This window comes from Procambarus clarkii, chromosome 23 (genome assembly GCF_040958095.1).
Source record: "Procambarus clarkii isolate CNS0578487 chromosome 23, FALCON_Pclarkii_2.0, whole genome shotgun sequence".
NCBI lineage: Eukaryota > Metazoa > Arthropoda > Malacostraca > Decapoda > Cambaridae > Procambarus > Procambarus clarkii.
In genome coordinates this window covers 41,374,426-41,384,974 of record NC_091172.1, presented here as the reverse complement: position 1 = coordinate 41,384,974, position 10,549 = coordinate 41,374,426, and the positions used below count along the sequence as shown (strand labels likewise).

At 36.4% G+C, this 10,549-nt stretch overlaps 1 long non-coding RNA gene across 2 annotated transcripts; it reads right to left on the bottom strand.

Moving 5' to 3' along the window:
- Positions 1-6,751: 6,751 nt before the first annotated feature.
- Positions 6,752-10,027, bottom strand: LOC138367915 (uncharacterized). Of its 2 annotated transcripts, none has more exons than XR_011229474.1 (2): positions 9,410-10,027; positions 6,752-8,470 (listed from the first exon to the last, which is right to left on the bottom strand). It is a non-coding gene; the product is annotated as an uncharacterized lncRNA (long non-coding RNA). The 2 variants fall into 2 exon arrangements; XR_011229475.1 differs by lacking the exon at positions 9,410-10,027 and adding an exon at positions 9,123-9,403.
- Between the last annotated feature and the right edge of the window lie 522 nt (positions 10,028-10,549).

The window sequence follows — 10,549 nt, the reverse complement described above, 5'->3', positions numbered from 1 at the left end:
ACATATGTGGAGAGCTAGTGTCACAATTGATATGTTTGTCCTGCACACCGCCCCTCATCCAGTGGGCAGCGGTGGATAGGTTACAATCACTTAGTTACTACTTACAGTTAGCAAACTGGGGATATTTGGCTAAAATTTCTGGTACCAGATAATTTTGAATGAAATATTGACACATCGTTGGTACATTGGTTATAGAATTGTCTCTGAATTCACTATCACATAGTGACGGAGGGTGTGCGAATAATTTTGTTGACAGTTAACATTTGGTCAGGTCTACATCGGCAGATAATGAGAATTCCCAGAAATACTTGTAACCGAGTCTAAGCCGAGCAGTAGTAACATCTAGAAGTCTGCTGATTTTATTGGATGAACCATAGATGTGTGGCTCCTTTTGCATAATAGTATTGAACGAAAGTTAATCTCCCCAAACACTTTCGCGTTTTGGGCAAGTTACCCCTCCACTCTCTCCATTTTTGTTTGGACATTCCCAGGTAGTGCGCGGAAATACTGAAAAGTGTATACTCTTTTCAACTTTGTCACCTTAATTCTCGTCCTATGTCTTTCATTTTGGTATCAATGCGTTCGCAATAGAATTCCCAACAGAACTATGTGCATATAATGTCAAAGACAGCAGCGCGCTCCACCCGCCGACAAGATGAATGTAGGCCAAGGGTACCAGAAAAAGAAAGCTGAGCCACCCTCAGGCAACTCTCATTACATTAGAGAGCGTGATAATACTGAAAAGTGTATACCCTTTTCAACTTTGTTACCTCAATTCTCATCCTAGTTTTTTCAATTTGGCATCAATGTGTTCGCAATAGAATTCTCTACAGGACTAAAGGCATATAAACTCCAAAAGCCCGGCTTACCATCCGCAACAAACAGAGTAAGCGAGAGTGTGTTACCAGGGAGCGCACAAGAGCGATAAAATGTATACACTCTTTTCATTTTGGTCACCCCAATTGTCATCCTAGGTCTTTCATTTTGGTATCAATGTGTTAGCAATAGAATTATCTACAGGTTTAAATGCATATAAACTCCAAAAGCAAGGTGTACCATCCGCACAAAACAGAGAAAGTGAGAGAAAGTAACCCGGGAGCACTCTAGTGCAATGTAATGTGAACACTCTTTTCACTTTGGTTACCTCAATTCTCGTCATATGTCTTTCATTTTGGTATCAATGTGTTCGCAATTGTATCTGCTGGCATTTTACCCTTTGCTTGGATCTGAAGGGTTTTAGGCTCACCACGATGCAATCTGATAGTACCACAGGTGTATATACCTATCTTCAAGCAGCAATTCACTCATTCAAACCGACTTATAATAGTTATCCATATATAAATGGTAATCTTTGTTCTACCTGTTAACCTGTCATATGAAGAAAGATTGTCAAAGCTTATATTACATTCTCTAGAAAAGCAAAGAATTAGGAGTGACATATGGTAGAGGTGCACAATGGGATGAATGGACATAACAAAGGGGACATTAATGGGGTATTAAAAGTAGCAACACAAGACAGAACTCGAAACAAAGTGTAAAAATTGGAAAAATTTAGATTTAGGAAAGAACTGCATGGGTAAATACACTGGGTTTGTACCTTAAGGTTCATGTATGCAATATTACAGAGTTCCAGTTAACTCCCATGCATGCAATTAATTTATGTTATGTTTATGTTTTTTATGTTAAAATGTTTTTGTTGATTTGTTTGTATATTTTCATAAGTAAAGCATGCTTACCGTCTTATTCCAAGTTTTATGATAACTTTACAAGGTTTAAAACATAAAGTTCAATATATATTCTGGTTTTCACACAGGAATTATACGTTAATATAACATCATAATAACGTAATGATGTCGTGTAAATAACGTTATACTGACGTCATATAAATGTTATATTTATGTTATAAGAACGTAAATTGGATAGCTTTACAGAAAGTAAACAAAAAAAACTAAATGTTGACTGAAAATTATTTATTCTTAAATATAAAGCATGAAAACATTATAATACCATAGCATTCACTATTATTTTTAAATTTTTACATAAATCTTAAAAAACTGTGTCTCAAGAATATATGTTTTTAGTTATATCCTTTGGTTTTAAGAACATCAGATATACGTATTTATGTCAAAAGTTACAGTATTACCTTTGTGGAACCATTTAAAAACGTCCACAAACGTTCTGTGTTTGCTGGGATATATATATATATATATATATATATATATATATATATATATATATATATTATGTAAATTATGATGCAGGATAGGATCACTATTAAGAACTTAATTATAAACCACAATATGTTTATATATATATCCTACTCACACTCATCCTAGCACAGTAATTTATTGTGCAACCCATACCCATCCTGTTACCAATAGTTTGTGCAACCCATGCTCATCCTGTTACCTTTAGTTTATTGTGAAACCCATACTCATCCTATGAATGGTAATTTATTATGCACCTCATACTCATCCTGTGAGTCATAGGACATTGTGGAACCCTTTCTCATCGTGTGAATCTTTGTTTACTTTGCTTTCCATACTCTGCTCTCCGATAGTTTCTTGTGCAACCCATACCCATGATGTGAGTGGTAGTTTATTGTGTACCCTATACTCATCCTGTGAGTATAGGGTACAAAATGAGTTCATTTGTACTCCATACTCATCAAGAAGTGTATTTTACCAGCATTGTAATATAAATTAAGAATAAAGGCATAATCTTATTATGTACCCATAATAAAAATAAGAGCCATCACACTATAATTTTCATGACAAACGGCCTAGACTCCACTTCCGCCTTCGACAAGCTGCTGCCGGAGGTGGGTATAGTTTATTGTACACTCCCGCACCCCCAGTCCTGGGAAGAGGGGCATTCGAATGTGGACATATGAACCATTACCCCCAACCCTTCCCTCTTAATAATAATTGAAACACTACACTACACACTATATGTTCATTTAATATTTCAAGTATAAGACTCAAGATATATTTAGGATTTAACGATTTAACATTGTCTCAATCATACCTTTATTGCACTTTATCATCATTATTTACAGAAAGAAATTAACATAAAAATGTAGTTAATTTTAACATACAAAACCGAATTTGAACATTGTTAATTTTGATGCAGGATCACTATTAATAAGAACTTAATTATAAACCACAATATGTTGTATATCATCAGAAATTTGGAAACATAATATATATATATATATATATATATATATATATATATATATATATATATATATATATATATATATATATATATAAATGGAAATTTAGCACATTTAAATAATGTTATTAAGCTTAAGAATAAATTACATAAAATTAACATAGTAAAATGACTGGGATACAGATGGATCAGTAATCACATTACAAGTCCAATTATTTCCTAACTGAAGTCTGTAACGCACTATCATGTCATATTTCATAATACAAATTAGGTAAGAGATATGCAATATCAACACAAAATCGTCAGCTACTATTTCCAAAACACATTTATTATATAGCATTAAACTGCTCTTTCACTTCGGGGGCGCTTACGCTGATATGGTTTTTTGGCAATTCCAAATGTTTTTGGGATTGAAAAAATTTTGTTTTTGTCATACATTTTAGTATTTTCATTATAAGGTTTTCTTGATATAAAGCACCATAAGTAATCTCTCTTTTCATCTTTAGTTTTTTGGTCCCAAACTTCCTTAGGAACCAGGTACTTATCTAAATTGGATGATATTATATAATTGCCTTCTCCGTGTAATGCTCTCCTCAGATCTAGCATTTGGAGCGTTGAAACATTGCAAATTTTTTCAATTAATTCTGGCAGTTTTTGGGGTTTCCAATCAATAGTCAGTTTCAGGATATGGTTTAGTGACTCACAATTGTTATTAGTCCATAACGTGTCCATTTTGGCTTTTGCGTGAGGTACACACACATAATTCCATAAAGAAGATTTCAAACGACTATCAAAATAATCTTTGAACTTTGGGTATTTGTAAAAGTAAAATATGAGATTGTTGATTCCCCTTTCAAACTGATCCTCACAAACACTTCTAACTAACCCATTTGTACCAAATATTTTCTTTTGGATACGAATCCTATCGGTGTTCGTGCATCCTATATTATCCGTTAAATAGTGGCGAACATTTTCTTTCAGATGGTTACTACACAATAACAATGTTGCCTTCGGAAAACAACACATAAGTGCCTTTCTTAACGCGATTTCCTGATCACTACCAATCATTACATTCGAGTTGTTAATACAGTTATCGAGTTTGCCTCTTAGGTGGGAGAAAAATGATAAGTAAGTCTCGTATTCACCATCCCAGTGTAAATACATGGGCCCGAGGAATATAGGGTTGCTTGATTTTTCTTTTGTTACTACAGTAGTGTTCTTGTACACAAGTGTTGTTAAATAACAAGGGCCAAGATTGAAAGTCCTGTCAACACCGATAACATTAGGGTTTTCCATTCCTGCAGCACACAAATGTTGCTTGAGATCTTCAAGTTGTTCCTTGGAATACAGTACCACACAGGGGACTTTGTTCGGCTTAATAATTATCTTCTTTACATAATCATGGGTATTAATCATGCTAATTACATGTAAAACGTCATCAGCAACATTGTGCCTATGAATAGGTTTGCGTTCCTTTATCTTGTCATGATATTTTTTACTCCTTACCTGTTGGAAGTCTCTTGGGGCTAAACATGATTCTTCCATAAGCAGATTTTGATAAACCTCTCGTGGAGGTTGGATCTTAACGATCTTGCCTATATTTTCTAAAACTTCAGGCCTGGTCCGAACATATGGAATGTTGTTTTGTGAATTTCCATGCATCGTCTCTCCTGTTTGCTTGCCACAGTATTCTACAATAGCTACAGACTCCAGCTCTTTAATAACAGTTACTCTTTTCTTAAAGCTTTCCTGCCCTTTGAGGACTGTGTAATAACGGTGCATTGTGATGAGAGTATCTGGGGAGGGCTGAGGTTCTAAGGGAACCCACTGCATTTTCCCTTTTGATAATACTCTTTTACAAAATATCTCATTTCTCAAATATAATATCCTCAAACGATTATTATTATCCCATATGAATAAGGAGTTCACGGTAGTACCTCTGGCACTGTTCCACACTCCACAGTCGTCTGGAAAGGTCGACCGTGTTTTGGCGCCCTTAGTAAGATTATGTGAATTGTCAACCACATAAAATGTATCTTCTTTAGGCCCATTTGGGACACTTTTAAACACCTTGTTCTCTCGCAAATGCCAATAGACTTCTTCTACAGCTAAAAATTTTCCATTGCGAAGCTTGCCAGAGCTTTCGCTATCGTTATCAGTCGACAATTGAGGTTTTTTTAACAAAGTGTGTGTCTCCTTAAAGTCATACTGTATTTTGGACACAAAAGTAGTAAAATCCTTTCCGACTGGAGTTGATGTATACATAGGGGGTACAGATAATGGTGATTGACACAAACTTAGAGGTGTGGATGTAATAGTGCTTAGTAACTGGGTACTGTTTATGGATATGTGACCCAGTGGAGGCAAGGACATTAATGGAACAAAATGGTTAGGTGTCCATGATTTATCCCCTTCCTTGAGATTCCTTGATCCACCAGGTGTCTTGTTACTAACGCTTCGATTAATAAATCCAAGTGTCCGATTTGCCTTATTACGAACATTTATGCATTGATTCTTTTGTTTTAAATTCTTACTAATCATAACTCCCAGATCCCTTTCGCAATCCGACTTCGCAATCTCAACACCATCTAGCTCGTATCTTGTAACTCTATCATCATTACCTAACCTCAGAATGAAGGTTACTAAGTTATGATTAGTAAGAATAAGTTATGCTAAGGCATAACTTATTGGCCAACCCGCGCCACACATCAGCTAACACCATACACCACTAACACCATACACCACTAACACCATACACCACTAACACTATACACAATTAACAGCATACACCACGAACACCATACACAACTAACACTATACACAATTAACAGCATACACCACGAACACCATACACAACTAACACTATACACAATTAACAGCATACACCACGAACACCATACACCACTAACACCATACACCACTAACACCATACACCAATAACACCATACACCACTAACACCATTCATCACTAACATCATACATCACTAACACCATACACCAATATCACCATACACCACTAACACCATGCACCACTAACAAGCTATTGAGCTATATAGCTCAAGCTATTCTCACCCCGTTCAGTATATCGTGTTAATACATATATAGACACACACACTTGTACACATTTTAGTGTAACAAGCAAGGCAAATATTTCTGTCTGATGGGCAGAGGCAACTGCACTTGCAGCTGCACCCGTGTGGCGGTGTAGGAAACCATCAATGTATATGATTTGAGAGAGAGAGAGAGAGAGAGAGAGAATGATCTGTGGACAGAGCATCAATATGGCGTAAGTTATTGGGCTTTGCCTCAAGATGAAGCATAATAAAGAACCCGAATATCAGGAGAAAAAATTACATTAAAAACTGTCCACATGATACATATATATAATTATGTTTTAAACATTTTAATTGTATTATTTGCATATATATATATAATTAGGAAGTAATGTTTATCTGGGTAAGTTGTCAGCTTTTATGAACTAATAGCTAGTGCGGCTTGTATATGGGGTACATCCGGTCTCTTACCCTCGACTGCGGCGGTAACTTTATGGTCAGGAAGCCAAAAATATTTATAGTTCAAGTTCAAGTATGTTTATTGAGACAAGAAAAAAATACATCTCAAAGGGATAGAGTAACTTAGGCTATTTCTACCCCCTCTACTTCAAGTCCCTCAAGGGGCGCACAAATTCAGTAAGTACAAATAGACAATTAACATTACAAGAATCCCATTTAACATTGCAGGTTAATATAGTAAGTACAGCATACAATTGTTACACTCTTGGGGCAAAATTTTTGTAGCTCCTAAGTATACTGTCTATCATACCATTATCACACATACAAACAATTTGATGTGGTACATTACTTATTTCCTTATTTCTATAGTTATCAATAAGTTGACACTATAATACATAATGTTCTAAGGTGTGGGCGTGCGGCATACTACATAATTTACACTCCTTATCTTTTTCACTGACATCAACTCCGTATTGCCAGATATATTTGTATCCTAATCTTAATCTCATGTAAATTGAATCGTTCCAAGTTGACTTTCCTTTATCATAGGTGAAGGACGAGTTTGTATTTATTACTGAATAATTCTTAAGTGTGTTACTACTATCCACTATTGCCATTCTTTTTATCATTTCTTCATCTTCATTTCCTCTTATTAATGTTATATATACATGTACACATAATCATACATACATGTACATATATATACATATGCGGTAAATCCAGAGAAATTAAATATGGATTTTTCCGCATACAAATGATTATTGTTTCGTGATCGTCAATTGCATATATACATATACATTCACATATATATTCAATCACCCACACAAATACACACATCAATAATCTTTGTATCACAAGTGATTCAACAAGAGGCTCACAAGTCACTATACTAGGCACTTTACAGCTATGGTGAGTCGTCCAATTACTAGTCTTGCTCTACACCCAACCAACTGGGCGGCAGCTTTACAGTCATGTGCTCCACACCCACCGAACTGGGCGGCAGCTTAACAGTCATGTGCTCCACACCCACCCAACTGGGTGGCAGCTTTACAGTCATGTGCTCCACACCCACCAAACTGGGCGGCAGCTTAACAGTCATGTGATCCACACCCACCCAACTGGGCGGCAGCTTAACAGTCATGTGCTCAACACCCACCCAACTGGGCGGCAGCTTAACAGTCATGTGCTCCACACCCACCCAACTGGGCGGCAGCTTAACAGTCATGTGCTCCACACCCACCCAACTGGGCGACGGCTTTACAATCATTTGCATGAATTACTTACAGTAAGCAAATTTTAGATACTTCGCTAAGATTTCGGGCAGCACATCATTATAAATGAAGTACTTACACTTTTCTTGGACACCAATGATGGTGTTATCTCTGAATTCCGCGATTTTTTTTAAATTCCAGTACTGTATATAATGACGCAAAGTATGCGAATAGTTCTGCAATAGTGATCCTATCCTGCGTCATAATTTACATACATATCTACTTCTGTTTTGTGTATTAAAATTACTACATTTTTATGTTAATTTATTTCTGTAAATGATGATGATGATAAATTTCAATAAATGTAAGTAAGAACATAAGAACGGAAACTGGTCGCGTAAATGGAAATGTTTGGGTACATTTCCTTTCACCTACCTAATGCGAATATTCATGTGTCCGGACACTGGCGATGGTGTGGTATTGCCTATTTATTTGACCATATCTTTGCTTTCATTTAAGATATGTTTTCCTTGAAATGTATTTACATTATCGTCTACATCTGTCTTCATTCTGAAATAAAAACCTTTGACGTTACTTTGCATATATGTACATTAATTATAAAATTGATTGGCTTGTGTGCAGGCCTTCACACTCCCTGAGCGAGCCATCAAGTAACTATAAAAAGGCATATATCTTCACTTTCACTTCAGTTATATTTATACCAAAGTATTAACATGCAGCTTATATGTCTTTCTGATGACATAAAAAACTTCGTTTTTTATAATATATAGATTCAATTAACATTGATTTTCAAAAGGTCATAGTTCCCATCGAAAGGGAGAGCGTCGGCCAAGAAGCCTTGTTTAAAATATGAATATTTTTCCTCTCTAATAAGGTATAATCTCTGTGATGCATTAACACAAACTATTTTATATCTGCCTTTCTGATAACATATATAAATATAATCTTTATTTGTGAATATTTGTTAATTAAGCAATATATCAGAGAGCGTGTAGGGTTCGGTGTTCTATGAACGAAAAGGACTGGAGTAGTTTAAATAGCGAACGCATACCAACGAATAACGCTAGTATCTATATAACAAATTTATTGTCATGTGGAATTGATTTAACTTCCAGACACTTTTTTTTAATAAATATTAAATATTTTGTGGCTGTTTATGAAAAATATTATTATAAATACACATTCTACTTGTTAATATTACCAATTAAATTTGCGACAATTTGAGCCATGAAATACGACGACTGGATCACTGTGTACAGGAGGCTGTTATGGCAGCAAACACTCTCCAGGCGACCATATATCTTGGATAAGTCGCTCCACACAATTGTCGCTTGGACCGTCGACTTCCTATGGCGTCACCTCTCACATATTTACGTCTCATTTCGTTATGAAATTAGATTATTTCAGAGAAAAAATAGGTTTGATCATGTTCTACGTGTAGCACCAACATTATAGTAAGTAAATATACCATATTTCTTCATTACTTACGTAATGCTAATACGTTTTGGGTAGTTTTGGCCTGATTTGGGATGATTGGGGTAATTCTATGGACCCGTCAGGTTAGCTTCCTCCAGGGAGCAACACTAATGAGGTCGAGATGAGGTAGTAGGTTAGGTTTTGTCGAATATTTCGGTCACATTTAGGTCACTGGGTACTTAGCTGCCTTCTGGGGTTGTTACATCATGTTAGGGATGTTGTGGGCTCAAGGAGCAGCTGATAAAGCTGGAGGGGGAGCAGGGTCGTCAGGAGCGGATGAGCGTTCGAGCGTCTATCCAGTTTGAGTGAAGGTTTTCTCCCCCTGATGTTGGGAGAAGCGTCAAGCCTTGAGTGTTGTTTCTTGGAGTTAGACTTGATGTGAGCACTTGGCGGTCAATGGTGGTGCTTCTTCTTTATGATAGGTGCAGTTTGTGTCAAGGTTTTCCCTTAATGCTCGGCTGAACATCACCGCCGGATGCTGCTAAAATCTTATTATTAATATTACTAGGGCGTTCACCGATTCTAACATGGGCGACCCTTTTGACAAATAACTTCGGTTTTACTTTAAATATTGTCCTGGAAATGTTTTGACATACAGATCCTGTTTTCAACATGGGCAACCATTTTGGAAACGCCACACAAGGGTTGACCCGATTGATACATGGGTCAGATTCCATTAAGGTTCAGAACACATCCACTATGGGAGAGCTGTTTCCTTCAAAAAGTATAATAGTGTGGCATTATGTTTAAAGAAACAATTCCAAGTACATTCTTTGATTCAAAAACATGAGAATAAATACAAGTGTTAATTTTAAATGACTAGCTATAAACAAAAATAAGAGGTTGGAAAAATTATGTGGTGAACCAGACCAAAACATTGGAACGCTCAGGTGATGAGAGGGTAAACAACCGCCGCAATTTTAGCAGCGCCCGCTGGTGATGTCCAGCACGAGCAATAAGGGAAAACCTTGACACAAACTGCACCTATCATAAAGAAGAAGCACCACCACTGACCGCCAAGTGCTCACATCAAGTCTAACTCTAAGAAACAACACTCAAGCCTTGACGCTTCTCCCAACATCCGAGAGAGAAAACCTTCACACAAACTTCACGAACGAACGTCAACAACACCTGTCGGCCCTGCCCTCCCTC